Raw genomic sequence first — 20,269 nt, forward strand, 5'->3', positions numbered from 1 at the left:
CACTGTCTCCAACTCTCCTACTGCCTCCCTCTTTAAGGCTGGGCTTCATTTTATTCAGAACCTTTAAATTACACATGAATAATTCAAGTAAATGAATAATTCAAGTGACACTTTCTCTGCAACATTTACAGAGCACTTAACAAGGGAGGATAGAGTATGTCAACAGTAACATTGAGGAAACATTCAAAGCAACATGCAGTAACCTAAAAGAGAAAAACAAAATCACAGAACTTTAGAGCAGTCAGGTACCTCTGGTATCACTAGTCTAATCAACTCATTTTACAGATGAAGAAACTAAAGTTCAGCGAAATGAGTTTCCCCATCCAAAGTCACAAAGCTAGTCAGTGGCATAGCTTAGACACAAAAGAATAGAGAATGTATGCCAATCTTGTTTGATAAAATAGCTTTCCTGTATGCTAATTGTTCCCTGCTTCTGGGGATAAGCTTCACTGAAACAAAGAATATCAGTCACAAGGGTCAGAAAAGATCCCCCAATCTAGGCCCTTCAATTTATAAATGAGGAAACTAAGGCCATAAAGGGAGAATTAATTGTCTAAGGTCATACTATTATTAGAGGTTATTTTTTGATTTCCATTCAATGATATTTATTTAAAAAGGAAAACTTAGCCAGAGGAAATTTTGCCTAGGATACAGAAATGAGACTTATGAATGTGCTACAAATTTAGTATGGCTATGGAAATCACTTCTGGTCTCTGGGTCTCAGTTTCATCATATGTAAAATATAGGACTTTGAAAAGATAATTTCTAAGAGCCTTTCCGGCTCCAACATTCTGTGTTTTGATGTCTTATTTAACTCTAAACTTCCATATTCTATGTTCCTATTCTCATTTTAAGTTCTAAGACCCTCTTCCAGCTCTTATATATATATATATATATATATATATATATATATGTATGTATTTTGTTTTGTTTTGTTTTGTTTTTTTGCTAGGCAATGGCATTAAGTGACTTGCCAAGGGTCACACAGCTAGTGTCAAGTGTCTGAGGCCAGATTTGAACTCAGGTCCTCCTGACTCCAGGACCAGTACTCTATCCACTGCGCCACCTAGCTGCCCCCAGCTCTACTATATCTTAAGACCCCTTTCAGTTCTAACATGCTAAGACTACGTGGCTGATCTCCTGAACTCTGTTTCAGACACTAACTAGTACGGAAGAATGCAGTGCCCAGGTGGCCTAATCTAGAGTTGACAAGGATTGAAGGGAAGCAATCTGCAGATAGAAAATTATGCAGGTAAGGTCAAATTTTGAATAGGATATTAGTTAAGCCACATGACTTCACAGCAACTCTTTCTTTGTATTCTGTTATTTACAGTGCACACTCAGATATTTTTGATCATGTCCTAGCAACATCTGGTGAGGAGCAATGTCCCTTTTTTTCCTGAGCTTTTTAATAAACTTCTTCTGCTACACAACAGAACAAGACTCTCACCTGTGCCTTCCTCAGATATAAAGATGGATGTTCCTGATGCTGACCCTTAACAAGAGAGAGGAACCAGTACCTTGAAGGATGGAACAGAATCTCTTTAGCTATCCAATAAAAATGAAATAAAAATACTACTGAGAGGTTTGTACATTGGACATGTGGCCATCTCCTAGTAAAACGTTAGAGTACTTTTTAAAGAGAATAGTTATTATCATTGCTGCAGTAACTAACTAGTTTTCTCTCCCACCCATCAAATTTGATTTTGGATTGTCTTGTTTTTAAACAAATGTTATTTGGTTTTGCACAAAATATACAAAAGATAATCAATGTCTGTCCTCTATGAACCAATATTATAAATGACCAAGGGGATTCAGCTTACTTGGTTATAGGAACATAGTAAATCAGAAGAAATAGAATCACTGAATTATAAGATATTAAAATATTAGATCTGGAGGAGGCTTTAGAACATAGGGTGTAGAGGTATGGAGTAAAAGCAGTGACTTACTTGAGCTGTCCTCCAAACCCCTCCAAATACCTGTAAAAAATGACTCTAAATAAGTTCTAGAGCAACAGAACCCACAAGAAGACAGAGTGAAACAAATTTCCAGCCCAAGACAACCTAGGTGGTTGATGGGAAAGGCCTCTGACACCAGGCTGGGAGAGGAGTGCAGTTCAGCTTGGGCCTCAGGCAAAGACAGGTGCCCCAGCAAACCTGGAGCAGGCCTCAGGGGACTGAATCACAGGCAGCTGTGGAGGTTTCCAGACTTCTCAACCCACAAACACCAAAGATAACTTAGAAGGTCAGTAGGAAACGTCTGTCAGATCTGGGTGAGAGAGGAGCATGGTCTGGTCCCAACCCTGGTGCAGCCCCCGAGGTGGTGGCAGCAGCTGCTTCCAGAGCTCTAGGCCAAACAGTGGGGAGAGTGAGCGGCTGATCAGAGGGGGATTGCAGGGATCTCTTTGCTGGCACTGAGGCAGGATTCTCTTGTTTTTTACCTGTGCTTGGATCTGGGTTGCAGTCCTGGATGGAGGTCCTGGGGTGAGGAGGAGTGCCGGCATGGTGGAGCTTGTGGCAGCAGTGGAGAGGTAATCCTCCTCACAATTCCAAGGCAGAAGAGAGTGCTTATGGTCACCCATAGAACAGAGCACAGGCCAGGAAAGGAGTAAACACCACTCCTTTGATCATACCACCTTGGAAGAACTGAAAATTTACAGGTCCCTAGAAGTATCTCTGAAAAAAGCTGCACAAAACCCCTGAAGCTTGGGACAGTACACCCTCCACACTGGAAGCAGAGCTCTACCTTAAGAGTTAAAAAATCAAGTAATTGGGTGGGAACATGAGCAAACAGCAGGGAAAAAAACAGGCTATAGAAACTTACTTTGGTGACAAAGAAGATCAAAACCTACAACCAGGAGAAGACAACAAAGTCAAAGCTCCTACATCCAAAGCCTCCAAGAAAAATATGAATTGGTCCCAGGCCATGGAAGAGCTCAAAAAGGATTTTGACAAGCTTAAAGCAAGAGAAGTAGAGGAAAACTTGGGAAGAGAAATGAGAGTGATGCAAGAAAATCATGAAAAATGAGTCAACCGCTTGCTAAAGAAGACCCAAAAAATACTGAAGAAAATAACACCTTAAAAAATAGACTAACCCAAGTGGCAAAAGAGGTCCAAAAGGCCAATGAGGAGAAGAATGCCTTAAAAAGCAGAATTGGGGGGCAGCTAAGTGGGGCAGTGGATAAAGCACTGACCCTAAATTCAGGAGGACCTGAGTTCAAATCCGTCCTCAGACACATAACACTTACTAGCTGTGGGACCCTGGGCAAGTCACTTAACCCCATTGCCTAGCCAAAAAAAAAAAAAAAAAAAAAAGCAGAATTGGCCAAGTGGAAAAGGAGATCCAAAAGCTCACTGAAGAAAATACTTCCTTAAAAATTTGAATGGAGCAAATGGAAGCTAGTGACTCTATCAGCAATCAAGAAATTACAAAACAAAATCAAAAGAATGAAAAAACAGAAGATAATGTGAAATGTCTCACTGGAAAAACAACTGACCTGTAAAATAGTTCCAGGAGAGATAATTTAAAAATTAATGGACTAAAAATTAATGGATCAAAAAAAGAGCCTAGATATCATCTTTCAAGAAATTATCAAGGAAAACTGCCTTGATATTCTTGAACCAGAGGGTAAAATAAAAATTGAAAGAATCCACCAATCAATTCCTGAAAGAGATCCCAAAAGGAAAACTCCTAGGAATATTATAGCCAAATTCCAGAGTTCCCAGGTCAAGGAGAAAATATTACAAGCAGCCAGAAAAAAACAATTCAAGTATTGTGGAAACACAAACAGGATAACATAAAATTAAGTAGCTTCTACACTGAGGGATTGGAGGCTTAGAATATAATATTCTGGAGGCCAAAGGAGCTAGGATTAAAACCAAGAATCACCTACCCAGCAAAACTGAATATAATCCTTCAGGGGGAAAAATGGACGTTCAATGAAATAGAGGATTTCTGAGCATTCTTTTTTGTTTGTTTGTTTTTGGTTTTTTGGGGGTTTTTTGTTTTTGTTTTTTTTTAAGTAAGGCAATCGGGGTTCAGTGACTTGCCCAAGGTCATACAGCTAGTACATGTCAAGTGTTTGATCTGAGGCCAGATTTGAACTCAGGTCCTCCTGACTTCAGAGCCGGTGCTCTATCCACCGTGCCACCTAGCTGCCCCTCCAAGCATTCTTGATGAAAAGACCAGAGCTGAATAGAAAATCTGACTTTCAAATACAAGACTCAAGAGAAGCAAATCAGAGCAATCGGAAGCAAACACTTTTGAGGAGGGACAGGGTCAAAGGAGAGAATAGAATAAATGGGGGGATAGGATGGAGGGAAATATAGTTAGTCTTTCACAACATGACTATTATGGAAGTGTTTTGCATGACTACACATGTATAACCTATATCGAATTGTTTGCTTTCTCAATGAGGGTGAGTGGGGAGGGAGGAAGGGAGAAAATTTGGAACTCAAAGTTCCAAAAACAAATGCTAAAAATTGTTTTTACATGCAACTGGGAAATAAGATACACAGGCAATGGGGTGTAAAAATCTATCCTGACCTACAGGAAAACGGAAGTGGAAGGGGATAAGAGAAGGGAGGAGAACAGAAGGGAGGGCATATTGGGGGAAAAGGCACTAAGAATGCATGCCATCTTGGGGTGGGGGGGAGGGGAGAGATGGGGAGAAAATTTGGAAATCACAATCTTGTGGAAGTGAATGTTAAAAACTAAAAATTAATTAATTAGTTAATTAAAAAGTAAAGGCCAGAAAGAATCATGGACAAACAGTACAATTTTGAAAGTTACATGTTGAATTTGCTTTATATTTTAAAAGAAAAGCATATTTATAATAGATATCCATAGTTTCATGGACAATCCTCTTTTTCTATACCACTATGTATATGGAAATGCCCAATTTAATTGATATCTATTAAGTTCTGAATAAAAATAAATGCATTTTTTCAAAAGAATTATAAAAAAAAGAACATAGGGTATAAAAGTATAGAATCTCAGAGCTGAAAGAGACTTTAGAGAGCATCTAGATCAATTTCCTCATATTATAGACAGGAAACCCAGGTCCAGAGAAGCAACATAACAAATAAGATCACATAACTAGTAAATGATAAAGCCAGGTCCCCTGAATCCCAGTTCAGGGTCTTTCTGTCAAGGACAAAATTTTTTACCACAATTTTGGGTAATCTACTTTGTGACTTTAAGAAGGCCATCAATTAGTTAGTAAATTATTATTACTCTCACATTTACCTTCTATATTTACACTTCTGTACTGTCCTGGAATAATTTAACTAATGACTTCAAGAAATTGATCAGTCAAGATTTTATTCCTCATTGTGTCCTGGCAAATAATGTGCCCCACAGTTTTCAGTTCCCTTTGATTTGCCAAAGGTCTGTCACATAAGGATACAATGAAAATTAATGGAATGCAGGGCAGCTAGGTGGCGCAGTGGACAGAGCACAGGCCCTGGATTCAGGAGGAGTTGAGTTCAAATGCGGCCTCAGACACATAACACTTACTAGCTGTGTGACCCTGGGCAAGTCACTTAACCCCATTGTCTAGCCCCCCCCCCCAAAAAAAGAATACAAAAGAAAATTAATGGAATGCTTTGAAATTCTGTTCATGGTGAAAAAAAAATCATCATCTAATTGTCAATCTTGTTCTGATGAGCCTCCTCATACTTATCCATACTTATCAATCAGCATGGTTATAAGGAAACAAGTGTATGTGCTTTACATGTGACTAGTAAGGACTATTTATGTTCTTAAATGACTTTATCCTGACATATATAAAAAAGCTTTCAAAACCATTCAAAGAATCTCGGAGTTGGAAGGGATTTACAAGTCTAACAAGAACTTGAATAGGAAGTCCCACTAAAATAACTGACATGTGGTCATTCAGCCTTCAACTGAAGACATTTAGCAAAGAGGAACTCACTGCCTCCTGAGGCACTATATTGTACTTATGGCTAGTTCTTACTGTTAGGAGTCTTTCCTTATACTAAGCCTAAATCTCACTTTTCACAACTTTGATCCATTACTCCTAGTTTTGCCCTCTGGGGCCAGGAAAAGGCATTCTAATTACTCTTCCATTTGCCAGCCCTTCAAAAACTTGAAGATAGGTCTCCTGACCCGTTACACCCACCCCAAAATCTTCTCTAAGCTAAGCATTTTGAATCTCTTCAACCAATCCTTATGTAGTATTATTGTAAGACTTTTCACCGTAATAGTTATCCTCTGAATGTTCTCTGGCTTACCAACATCCTTTCAAAAATGTGGTACCTGGAATGAAACAGAAGACTCTACTGAACTCTACAACTCTATGAAACAGAAGATTCAGTCAGAATACAGTGTGACTATCATATCTTCATGGTTCTAAATACTACAAATCTCTCTTAATGTGATCTAAGATTATTTTGCCTTTTTGGTTTATCATATGACACTATTGATTCCTATTTACCTTGCTGTTCACTAAAAATCCCCAAATCTTTTTCTGATGAAATTCTACACCACCACACGTCTTGTACTTTGGAAGTTGATTTTTGGAAACCAAGTGTAAGACTTTATACTTATCCCTATTATGTTTCATTTTGAGAGGGAAGGAGGTAAGCATTTATATAGAGCCTATTATATGCCAGGCACTATGCTAAGTGCTTTACAAATATTATTTCATTTGATCCTCATAACAGCCCTGCAGGGTAGATAGATACTGTTATGACCCCCATTTTGCAGTTGAGGAAAATGAGGCAAATAGAAGTTAAATTACTTGTCCAGATCACACAGCTAGTAAGTATCTGAGGTTGGATTTGAATTCAGGTCTTCCTGACTCCAGACCTAACATTCTATATCCACTGTGCCACTTAGCTGCAGAGTATAAGGGGTAGAGAACTGGCCTTCAAGTGAAAAATATCTGGGTTCAATTTTTATCTTTGACTATGGGTAAGTCATGTCCTCTCAGTGCCCCAGGAAACTATCTATAACTTATAAAGGTGCCATTTTGCATTGGTGAAGAGAGTTTTTACACTGGGAATTTCCCATATCAATGAAATCATGGGTCTAGACCAAAAAAAGAACAAGTTTACTCTTATTTGATATCACCCATGGTCTAGCTAGTCAATGCCCTTCTGGATGTAGATTCTGTTAACTATCTCTAGTTTTGTTTCTTTTGCAAATTTGATAAGTATGCCAACTATGGAGAAGTTTTGAATTCTGTGGATAAGTTCACTTACCTTGGTAATATACTTTCCAGGAATGTACACATTGATAATGAGGTTGACGCATGCATCGCCAGAGCTAGCTCAGTGTTTGGGATGCTCCGAAGAAAACGTGGAAGAGAAGAGGTATTAGACTATCAAACTGAAGACCTACAGAGCTGTTGTGCTGACCTCATTGTTGTATGCCTGTGAAACCTGGACAGTATACCAGTGCCGTGCCAGGAAACTGAATCCTTTCCATTTGAATTGTCTTAGGAAGATTCTGAAGATCAGCTCGAACTAAATTGCCAAGCATTCAAACTCTACTGCATAAAACACATCTCTGATGGGTTGGCCACATTGTTCAAATGCCAAACATACACTTGCCAAAAAGACTATTTTATGGAGAACTCACACAGAGCAAGCACACATATGATGGTCAGAAGAAGCAATACAAGGACACTCTCAAGGTCTCTCTTGAGAACTTTGAAATTGATTGTGTGACATGGGACACACTGGCACAGGACCACCCAGCATGGCATGCCCTCATCAGAGAAGGGGCTGAGCTCTAGGAGCAAAGCAGATTTGAAGTAGCTCAAAAGAAATACAAAATGCGTAAATTTAGAGAATCCACCCCAAATATTCACATTTGTCCCCAACCTATGGTAGAATAGTCTGAGTTTGTATTGGTCTGATCAGCCACAGTTGGAGACACAGTAACTTGACTCTTGCATTGTGATGTCATTTTGGTCCTCTTTGAAAGCAAAGGACAACAACTAAGCAATAATAAAGTGCCCGAGGCCTAGTGCAGATCTCTGGGGCACTGTAGTGCTTCACAACTTCCTCTAGGTTGACAACAAACCATTTGTGACTAATATGTGGGTCCAATCATTCAACCAGTTCTAAAACCACCTAACTGCCATTCTCTAGTTCTCATCTCTCCAACTTGCCCACAACAATAACATGAGAAACTTTGTCAAATTATTTTCCAAAATCTAAGTAAACTCTATCTATAGCATTCCTCTGATCTGTGAATCTGGTAATCTTGCCAAAAAGGGAAGTGAATTTAGTGTGGCATGACTCATTCTTTCTGAAGTCATGGTGGTATTGACCATCATCACACTTTGACACAGTAATTCTACTTTTGGGTGAATACCCAAAGAAAATAACTCAAAAGAAAAAAAATACTTTGGAATGTAGCACCAAGTTGAAAATGAAAGTGCTAGAATGGACCTTAGAGATCTAAAGGGGTTTAAATTTACCTTCAAAGTGATAACCTAGTATAGGAATTCTTAGGCCAGGGTCTGTGAATTATATTTTCATATAACTAGTTTCCTTTGTAATTCTCTTCATATTAACTTTGTGAATATAAAAATTCTGAGAAAAGATCCAGAGGCTTCAAAAGACTGCCAAAGGGGTCCATGGTACACAAAAAGATTAGGAACCTCTGAAAGGGAGAAGGTTAGAACTGATTATCACTAAGGTCCATTTTAACCCTAACAGTCTATGGTTCTAGGAAAATCTTAGTAATAATGTAGGCTGCAGTGTTCAGTGGTTTCATGGACATGGGATTTCATGGATAAGGTGGAACATGAGCTGAGCCTTAAATGCTAAGTAGGATTTGAAGAGGTAGAGAAACTCTCCTATTTCTTCAGGATATAAATTCATCTAAGCCTTTTACCTCTCTACAATTACTGTACTATATTTACAATCAATTCATTCAAAATTAATTGTAATAATGCAAAATGATATAGCTTTGAAAAATATTCAGTGAAGCTAAAACTTAGCATATAGAAATCTGCCTTTGTCCTTTGCTGTTAAACTTTGGCAACAAATTCAAGTGTAGCACTTAGTCACATACTGGCCCACAATAACCTCCAGCAGACAAAGTTCAAATTGTACCTACTAACATAATATATTGTCTGCATCCTTCACAAAATGTATTTTTAAAAAAATCAACAAAATTACTTTGCCCAAGTTCTAAGTAGTTTTTATACAGATAGACATGTGAAATAAGTTTTTGTACTGAAACATAGAAGTGATTCAGCAGTAGAGATTTGTATTCCTTACAAAATAATTATTATCACAAGCTTCCTTTGGTCTTTATGCAATAAGAGTTATTAAAAGAATTGTGTCTTTATTTAGCAATTTAAAACAAACTGGAGGAAGGCATGCATTTCATGGAGTAATGACATCTTAGAGCTAGAAGGAATCTTAGAAATGTTAGAATATCATCATGATCCATTCCCACTTACAAATCACTTTAGGTTTACAAAGCAGCTTCGCCACAACAACTTTGGGACATAGTTAGAACAAGTATTATTATTACTATTTTGCTGATGAGGAAACTGAAACTCAAAGTGGTTAAAGGACAAGCCTGTCATAGTAAATATTAGGCAGGATATTTTGAGGCCCAGGGTGGGGAAATGACTTGCCCAAGGTAACATGGTAGGCTTATCCAATGATAAATCTTTAGGCAGAGGTAGAAAAAAGCACTATGATAATAAAAGGGAAGAGGATCTTTATTTTTGTTGAGAAATAGTCAAAAAAAATTAAAGACCACTAAAGTCAGTTACAGGACCCCAAAATCTAGGCTCCTGCCTCAAGCCAAGAATTTGTCTTATTCTTCTTTAGACAGATGAGCACCTATTCTACTATGAAAATTTTGCAAGCAAGATACCTTCATAAGGAGAGGTTACCAGCCAAGAGCAGCTGGGTTTATACTAAGTTAAGTTCCTACCAACTCTTCCCTGTGCCTGTAGGGTCATTGTTCAGATCTTATCTAAAGTATTACTAAGTATTCCATATTATCAATTTGACCATCTGATCATGGGAATTCTAATACCTGTCTGATTTTAATCTACTTGTCTGGCCAATAACTGGGAGACAAAACATATGCTAAGCATGCCAGGTATACATACATCCATTTCCAGAGGTAAGAAAATATGTTAATTCAACTCCAATAAAAATTTAAATGACTCTATCACTCAGACCAGTGGTCAAATTCAATTAGAAATGGGGGGGGGGGGGAGTCACTAAACCATTAATAATGGACCATATATTGACTTAGAAAACGACATTAATACTATCAATGTTTTATTGTATTTTTATTTATCTTGTTAAATATTTCCTAATTACATTTTAATCTAGTTTGATCCACACTCAAGAGTGTTGTGGGTTGCATGTGGCCTGAGGGCAGTCTGTCTGGTGCCTCTGACTTAGATCATTCTGTACCTATGACCTATTATTATAGTTAACTAATTCTGCATAATTAGAGAAAATCGTAATCTAACAATCATCCAAATTCCAAATCTCCATCTCACTTGATACTTTTCTATTTTGTATTATATTTACACAGAAGCTAGGTGATACAGTGGATAGAGAACTGGACAGGAAGCCCTGAATTTAAATCCAGTCTCAGACTAGCTGTGTGGCCTCCCTGAACAAGTTACTTAAAACTCTATTTGCTTGAGTTTCTTCAACTGTAAAATGGGGATAGATAATAATAACACCTATCTTGAAGGGCTGTTGTAAGGATCAAATGAGATACTTATAAAGTGCTCACCATAGTGCTTGGCACTTAGTAGGCACTTAATAAATTCTTTTTTCCCTCTTTTCCATTCAGTAATACGGTGGTTTGTTGTTGTTGTTCTTTCATTTATATCGGTCATTGTTTTCCTGGTTCTACTTACTCTACGTCATAGCAATTCAAATCTCTTTTCATACTTCTTTGAATTTGTCACATTCATCATCTCTTATTGGCACAACAATAGTCTATTATATTCATATATCACAGTTTATTTAACTGTTACCCAATCATGGGTATCTACTTTGCTTCTAGGTCTTTGCTACTACGAAATCTGCTAGTATAAAAATGTTGGTGTATATAGGACCTATCTAGCAGTGGGATATTTGAGTCAAATAATATGGACATTTTAGTGATCTGGAGTAATCTTTCATATGGTTGTCTAATGATGTTCAATTCTTTTGAAAAGTGTTTATTCATCTTTTGACCACGTTATTTGGAGAATGGCTCTTGGGCTTATATGTGCATTAACTCATTATATATCTTAGATAGCAAACCTTATCAGACACACATTTATGCAGATTCTCCCTCATTGATTGTTTCACATCTTATTCTAAATGCATTAATTTCATTAGTAAAAAAAAAAGTCAATTTTATGCAATCTAAATAAATTTATTGTATATTTTGTGATCTCTTCCATCGTTTGTTTAGTTAAGAACTCTCTCTTAGAATAGTACTTCCAAACCTCAGATTATATCATGAAGCAATAATCATCAAAATTATTTGTTACTGATTTAAAAAAAAGATCAATAGACAAAACTAGCTAAGGAAGAATAAGAAATAATTAAATTCAATAACCCATTGGTTCAATAAACCCCATAACATAAATTCCACAGGAAAAAACTCCCTGATGTCAAGAATTGCTAGAAGGCAGTCTGATGTAAATTAAGTTTAGGCCAACATCTTAGATCATATGCCACAATAAACTCAAAATAAGAAGTGATAATAAAAGAAAATTTTGATTATATAAAATTGAAAAGCTTTTGCATGAATAAAATTAATGCAACTAAAATAAGTGCAATATTTGGCTGGGAAAAAACATATATCAAATATCTCTGACAAAGGTCTGCTATCCAAGAACTGTAGGAAACTAACAGAAATTTAGGGACTGGACCTGTGATTTCTGATTCTTTCTTAACCAATCTGTTCCACTTTTTTCCCACCAGTACCAAATAGTTTTAATAATTATGGCTTTACAGCATAATCTGAGGTCTGAACATGTTATTCTCCCTTGCTACTGCTTCCCTTGAGATTCCAGTCCTTTTGTTCCTGCCAAATAAATTTTCATTAATTTTTTCTGAAATTTGTAATGTGACTTTTAATTTGATTTCTTGTAAGTGTAGCAGAATGTTATGGCAGAAAGAGAACTAGATTTGGAATCTGATGACTTGACTTACAATCTTTCTTCTACTGAATACCTGTGTGACCTCAAGCAAGTCTCTAGCCCTCAGTTTCCTCACTGGTAAAATGAAGGGGTTAAACTGGATGACTCTAAAGTTCCTTTCTAGCTGTAAGTCCTATAATTGTATGATTTTACAAAGTGCTTTTCTTAAAACAAAAATAATAGGAAAACCAAAGATCAGTTTGAATGTTCTAATGTTAAATCTAACATCCTATAATTTTCTTCCTTCCTAAGGAAAAAGTCATTCTCCATTCTGCAAAACAGAATAATCAAAACAGATAGGTAAGAAATTACTTCTAGCAAAACAGTTCTTGGTAACTTTCAGCAAATGTGTGAAAGAAAATGAAGGCTTGAATTAGTTTTCTCTTAATTTTCCTCTTGAATAAAAACTACTCCTTTGGCTTTGAAGGTGCTCTTCAAATAAATAATTTTCAAATACATCATTTCTTATTTATCCTGTATATAGCTTGTTTTGCATATACTTATTTGAACATTGTCTCCCCCACTAGAATGTAAGCTCCTTGAGGGAAGGGACAATCTTTTGCTTCTTTTTGTATCCCTAGTACTTAGCACAGTGCCTAGCACATAGTAGGCACTTAATAAAAGTTTGTTCAATTGAATTGAATCTTATTTGGTAGAAGAATAAGGCAAGTTAGGAGATCTTCAAGATCAAAGTATACCTGAATTATCAATAATAATTCTCCTATGGATTAGACTGAGAAAATGCACCTCCCTTCCTTCATTGTAGTAATACAGGCTATCAGATATTGCATACGCTGCCAGGTATGGTTGATGGGTTGGTTGGTTTTACTGAACTGCTGAACTCTTTCTTTTCTTAATCTTTGTTAGAAGGTATAGCTTTGCTTTGTGAGGATGGGAAAGATATATTCTGAAATGAATATGATGTAAAAACAAAAGGAATTAATAGAAATAAGATAAATTTTTAAAAATATATTCAGTGGAGCTATTTTTCAACATTCCTTCCAATTTCAATTTGTGTCCTAGGTTCCCTTCTATCTTTAATACTTTATGTTCCATAGTTCTTTACGGCTTTTATTTGTTGAGAGAGCAAGGTAAAGTATGAGGTCTCAATCTGTGCAGCTTAGTGATGCTAAATATGCTTTAAGGTATCCTCATCCTAACTCTCACTCTCACAAACGAGTCAGGTTTCCAAGCTAGGCTGGCTATATCTCCCCCAAGGGTTCTCGGGATCAGGGGATTTTCAAATGCCATTGGTTCAAGCCTCTACTAGTGTGCTTACCTTCAAGATTATCAGCTGAAAATACTTATTTAGTCAGTCAGCCCTAAGTAGCTTATAAGAACAGTTGGTACAAAACATCCTCCCAAAAGTCTGTACTACCCTCTCCCACAAACAGAGGAAAGTGAGCTCAAACTAGAGCCCATGTGACTAAAGGGTGATTCAATTTCTGATTGCTAGAAGTTCTTTTTTCCATCTACGGGGTGCTCAAGAAGTTTTCTTTAAACATAGTGTAATCTCTTTGCTGGTCTTTGCTGGTCTCCCTGAAGAGGCCTGAGTCTGGTCTGTCCTTGGCTTCCAACGATAACCACCAAATGATCTGGGGATACTATTTAGGGCTCTGATGAGAAAATGGTGAGGTCCAACATCTTTAGAAGCTGGCAAGGTCCAAAGAAAGGGAGGGGAAGAAGGAGACCTAACCAAGTCCAAAGCTGAGACTTTTCCTTTTCCCCAGATGGTTCCAGAGACTCAGCTAGAGCTCCACATTCACTTCAATTTCTGGAACTCCCTCTTTTCAACTCAGTTTATTATTTATAGATGATCTCTGGGGCTTGGTCAAATTTTCTGGCCTCTTTGAATAGGACTTTTGCACAATGTCATGCTAGTTCAAAGACTTGTTTGTATTTAGTCTAAGATATTTTGATTGAGCCTTGTTCTCATCTAGTTAAGGTATCAGAGACAATATGGAGTGGAGTGGTTTTGATCCCTCCCTTACACTAACATATGAAGAAGATTAAAGAAGTAGCAATAAAAACAGTTTACATTTATAAAACATTATATATAATACATACATACATAAAATATATAGCTTCAAAATGCTTTCATACTCATTATCTCACATGATACTAACTTCAACCTTGTGAAACCAATAGAACAAGTATTATTAGTTCCATTTTACAAATGAATAGACTGAAGCTCAGAAAGTTTAAGGGGTTTATTAATGGTCATATAGTTATTAAGTTGCAAAGCTATGTCTCTTACCTAAGACCTTTGACTCCGAGTTCAGTGTTCTTTCCACTATGCTACTGCCCCTTCCACTCCTACATCATGGTGCTGAATGACTAAAAGACAGGGTAGGATAGAAGTAAAATCCAAAACAAAGTTTAAGTAATTTATAGATTATAAGTTGTCCTTTAAAAAAAGATATGATCTATATAATTATCTTGGAATATAGCCTTTAAGATAATGATAACTAATATGTCAGCCTTCTGATATATCTTAATTAAGCGACCTAAATAATAAAACAACTTTGATATGAAGAGATGTCTCAAATGAGGGAATTTTTATTTGGAATATTTACACCTCAGATCCTAAGGTAGGTACCTAAGGTAATCCATAACCATCCAAAGAAGCAAGGAATCGTTACTGGCAATCATACTCATCAGTGCTATTCAGGACAAAAGATTAGCATGTGAGCAGCTCAGATTTTACTTAATTTCCAATGTAGAAACTTACACTACTTAATATATAGAGGTAATTTCTTGGAAGAAAGTATAATTGAGATGATATGGTTGAATGAATTTGGACTACTGGACTTGTTAAGTAAAAAGACACTATCTTAGTTGTGTTTATATCTTTCTCACTGTATAGCACATAATGGAGAAGGAATGTAGTCGAGTTAAATGGGCTCTGGACTGAAGTTGGAGAACCTGGGTCCTAGTTGTATCACTTTTACTTCCCCTTACTCAAAGTTTCTTCATCTATAAAATTAGAAGGTAGGACTGAGTTATTTCTAAGGTCCCTCCCAGTTCTGATTATTCTAGGATCCTACAGTTCTAGGATTCTAGTATATACTTAATACATGTTGAATGAATATATATGTTAATGAATCAATCTTATAGTACCCATTCAATGAATTCTTTAAATAATTATTCCTTAAAATAATTCTTTAAATAAATATTTTCTTTAAACCTTTTTTTAATAATTTTGTCTTCCCTCCACCTCAACAGCCTGCAAAAAGACAAACTACCTAAGACATTGATTCCAGTCCCAAAGCAAGTTTTTATTCTTTATTTTAAAAACAAATACATTATAAAAACCAACCTAATTCTGATTAAATGCAGTTTTTTCCTGAAAACCATTTGATTTGTAAGCAAGATACACTAAGTCAAATGATTACAAGACAACATAGTTGTGCTCGATTTGGTGAGATGGAGAACTTTGTATCTGATTCTGGCAAGTGAATCCTTCATCTAATCACAATGAAATTAAAGACCCACCCACATGATTTAATATTTGTCATCTGTTAATTGTTAAAATATGTTGTCAGGGCCAAAAGCATATTGTTAGTTGATAGTTTGGTTCCAGCTAAAAATAATTTCTCTCTTTTCTTTAGAACTGTCATTTGCAAAGAAGTAACTTGAGGCGCTATTTACAAATTCAAATAATTGTGGTACTGGATAGGGCTTTTAAAGGTCAATGAATATATTTTTATGTCTCTAGGCAGGAATGTATGCATACTATAACCTAGACAAGATGATAGATCTGGTACATTCTGCTAATTGTACCAAGCCCTAGAAAACCGCAAAGCTTCATGAATGAGACCTATGCTGACTCAAAAGAGTGTGGCCTAACTATTCACATAAGAAAAACTAAGTGGATGGAGACTGTCTACTGTCCGGACTATAATATGCTGTTAGATAGATTCTCATATTCCATCAGTATGTAAAACTTGGATAGACACCACATGTGGGCAATAAAATAGGCCCAGAATTGTAAAGGAGGAGGCAAGTAAATTGGTTTGTATTTGGGAAACTGCACAGTGCTTTTAATGAGTTCAAGCTTCTCCCTAAAACACAAACCATCTTCTAAATATAGATACACTTCTGCCAAAAGATACGTGGCTACAAAGTATGGAATACGGCAGTATCTGAAGAATTAGAGTGTCAGAAGGAGGTTAAAGGTTAAAGGAGGGTCAGAATAGAATGCAGCATACTATCAGCAAAGAACTGTGGACATATAAGAAGTCAAAAAAAAGACATGATTAGAAAAGGCAGGCTAGTCATGTAGCAAGAGAGGGATAATTGACAAACAACCTGTGTTTTCTGCTCAAACACATGCAATGTCAGGACGTCTAGAGAAAGGACCCTAGAATGGTAGGTAAATCAACCTACTCTACACTCCCAGGGAAAACTTCTGAGAGAACATGGACAAGAGTCACAGAAGATGAGAAGTAGGTAAAAATCAAGATCAACCCAACTGAAAGGAGCACCCACTTAGATGAGATGACAGCACCTTCTAAGTAATAAAGCAGCATTCAGTACACACAAAAGCTTGCTTCTGTTTTTAACTTGGAATCTGTGAACTTTTTAAAAAAATATTTTGATAACCATATTTCAATATAATTGGCTTACTTTGTAATCCTGTATATTTTATTTTATGCATTTCAAAATATTATTCTGAGAAGAGATCCATGGGCTTCACTAGACTGCCAAAGAGGTCTATGACACAAGAAAAGTTAAGAATGTGATCTAGAGGGTTTGTATGCAATGACTAAGATCTATTTATGTATTTATCTAAGAATTAAGAGTGTTGGCTTTCTAGGAGGAAGGGAGAGTGCTAGACTGGAGACTCAGAAGAAACAAATTTAAGGAATTAAGGGGTTTTCCTATGGTTGTAACAACTCAACACTAACTAGTTTGCGCCAGATCACTACAGCTTCCTAGGACTCAGTTTCTTACTCTACCAAATGAAGGGTTGGGATTAGGTGAGCTTCTAATGTCTCTTCTACCTGCAGCACACTAATGTAAAACAGTACTCACTCTCTTTGAAATTGGAAAAGCCAAGTTTTGGTGCCATCTCTGCTACTTACTAGCAGAGTGAAAATGTTACTAGTCAAGTTACCTCTTAGAGTCTTATTTTTCTCATATCCAACTTCTCAGTGTTGTGGGGTGGGAAAGCCTTTGTAAATTTGGAGGGGGGTCATGCAGGTCTGGGATTTCATTCACATAGAAAACTCCAAATGAGGAAACTCTCTCCAAAAGTGGAAATAAGGAACTGTTCTGCAACTACTTCTAATCTTTGGGAGATGTCTGAGGGTACTGAAAAGTTGAGTGATTTGTCCAAGATCATACAGTCAGTTATATAGGTAGGTCCGATTGTTAAGCTCAGCCACTATCCACTACATGAGGAATTTAAGGTATTACTACTATTATTCTGCATTCCAAGTTCTAATATTTTTGTGATTATATGATTCTAAATGAACTTAACCAGATTCTATAGTTGTTTGAATGCCCAGAAATGTAGCAAGTTTATACTTGTTAGGTTGTGTTATTCACACTACTTTCATAAAGTAGAAGGGGGGGGAGTGGGGAATGGGGCATGAGTCACTCCCAACAACCCTTTAAAGAACTAAGGCTGGCTTTTTTGAGAAAAAAAATATTTTTGCCTCATGTTCAGTATTTAATCTACTTAATATTCAAAATGTTGACAAATTTCCTGACTTCCTTGCCATTCTTTACCATTATTCAACCCTTACCCAGTGTAAACATTTCTCTCCAGTACAAGCTCTGAAGCTCTTTATCACCATGACTAAGCATTTGGATAACCCTTCAACCCTTCATATCCAAAAAAGAGCTTTATAACAGCAGAGATCACATCATCCATTGTTCTCATCACCTGTTCCTTCCCCTCTAATAAACTGAGGGACTGAAAAGATTAATATTTCATAGAGTAATAGAGGGGAATTGAGTACAACCCCATGCCTAGTGGATGAATCTCTTCTACAATATCCTTAACAAAGGCTAATATAGTTTCTATTTGACCATAATTTGACATAATGCAAAAAAAAAAGAGCTCACATTTATAAAGTTTTACAGTTTACAAAGTGCTGTCCTTACAACATCTTTGTGAGGTAAGTAGAACTATTTTACAAATGAAAAAACTAAGGTCCAGAGAAGGGAAATAACTTACCCAGTAACCAAACAACTGGTTAGGTGCATACCATTGTAACTGGGCTACAAGTCAGAAGATCTGGGTTCCAATTCCTTCCTCCCTACCCCAAGTTGTGTGTTGTTAGGCAAGTCATTTAACTCTTCATTTGATTAAATGATTTTGAAAATCCTTTCAGTTATAATCATTTTTGGTTCTATGACACAAATGTAGATACCAGGTCTTGAACTAAGCTCTACTTAAGACAAGAGTGCTCTTTTAAGAGTTCCCAAACAGTTATAGACAACTTTCTATGTTCTGCCATTATCATAAACTGTTCCCTTGTGGTGCTGTCAGAGACAGAATGTTAAATGAAAGTAATGGACCTAATATGTGATTTCTTATGTGATTTAGTTCATAAGTTCATAAATTTAGAACTAGAAGGGCCCTGGCAATCATGTAGTCTGATGTCCTAATTTTATAGATGAAGAAACCGAGGACTTAAAAGGTTAAATGATTTGTCTGGAGTCACATAGGTAATCAAGTGGCAGAGGTGAGATCAAACCTAGATCCTCTGACTTGTGAATGTTCAGTTTTCCACTAAATCTTGATGACTTTCTCATTATAAAGTAGAACATGGAGTATCTCAGATCTCAGCTTACCTCTCTCTTTTATAGATAAGGTACAATAAAGATCTTGAGTAATTAAAGAATTTGTCCAAAGTGTCACACCTACTTTGTTCCTAAGCCAGATGAAAACCTAGCTCTTCTGTCACCCAACAACAACAACAAAAAAATGTTTCATGAATTTACATGTCATTCATGTTAAGGGGACATGTTATTTCTGTATCATTCCAATTTTATTATAAGCACTGCTGGTCTGCATACTTTTTATTTGAACATTTCCTGTTAATTCAATTCAATAGACATTTATTAAGTGCCCACCATGTAGAAGGCATTGGGGGAAACAGAAACAAAAAAGGAAACAGAGGAGGTCAGTTAAGAACTGATTCCTCTAAAAGTATTATACAATCTAATCATAAGAAATTTTCCCTGAAAGAAGGAAAGAGATTTTGTTCTGACTACCTTCTAATAAAGTTTCTTTAAAAGGGCCAGAAGGTACTTAGACATGGTGACACTATTCTTCTGTGTGTATAAAATACACACTCAATTTAAGATGAAAATGTTAGTTATGTTCTGATGATACATACAAGTGAAAATAATTTTTAAAAACCACCAAAAAGATAATTAATGAGTATTATTTCTAGGGTTTGTTGGGAGGAAAAAAAACCAGTACAGGAAAGTAGCATGGGCTCTAGAGTCAGGAGCCTTGAGTTCAAATCTCACCTCTGAAGTTCACTACCTATGTGACCTTAGGTAAATTATGTAACTTTCCCAGACTTTGGTTTACTTATTTGAAAAATGAGGGAGTTTAGGTCTAGCTGGCCTCTGAGGTCATCTTCTGTCTCTAGATGTATGAAACTGCTACTTGTAATAATAAAAAAAAACCCTCTCCTATTTCTGAAGGTTACAATGATATTAGATAGAATATGTTACTAAAGGAGGTCTGGGATCTTATGCTGGGATCTCATACTCAAACATTTTAGAATAGGCTAAACAGTAAGCCATTTGTAATATAATACTCTACAAGCATTGTCTCAACCCTGGTCATAGAAACAGAAGACATGAGTTCCAGTGCTCCCGTTTACTAGCTGTGTGATTCTGGGCAAGTGACTTCATCTATCTGAGTCTCAGTTTCCTCATCTATAAAATAGGGGTAATATTTGATCTACACTTGTCTCACAGAATTGTTGTGAGGAAAGCACTTTATAAAGTGCTACAAACTTATAAACTATAAGCATTATAGTTTATAAACTATAGTTTATGACAAACTCTTAATATATTATGACTCTGAATGAAGCTTAAAGGAAAGGAAAGATGAGAATGAGAGAAGATACAGGAGGC

At 36.4% G+C, this 20,269-nt stretch overlaps 1 protein-coding gene and 1 pseudogene across 1 annotated transcript in view; both read right to left on the minus strand.

Annotated features, from left to right (window-relative positions):
• LOC114047119 (multiple epidermal growth factor-like domains protein 9) overlaps nucleotides 1-20,269 on the minus strand; it is a 126,132-nt gene that overhangs the window by 60,225 nt on the left and 45,638 nt on the right. The window lies entirely within an intron of this gene.
• Nucleotides 19,090-19,188, minus strand: LOC114047416 (annotated as a pseudogene).

The sequence above is a fragment of the Vombatus ursinus genome, unplaced genomic scaffold (assembly GCF_900497805.2).
Source record: "Vombatus ursinus unplaced genomic scaffold, bare-nosed wombat genome assembly UNPS02014786.1, whole genome shotgun sequence".
Lineage (NCBI taxonomy): Eukaryota > Metazoa > Chordata > Mammalia > Diprotodontia > Vombatidae > Vombatus > Vombatus ursinus.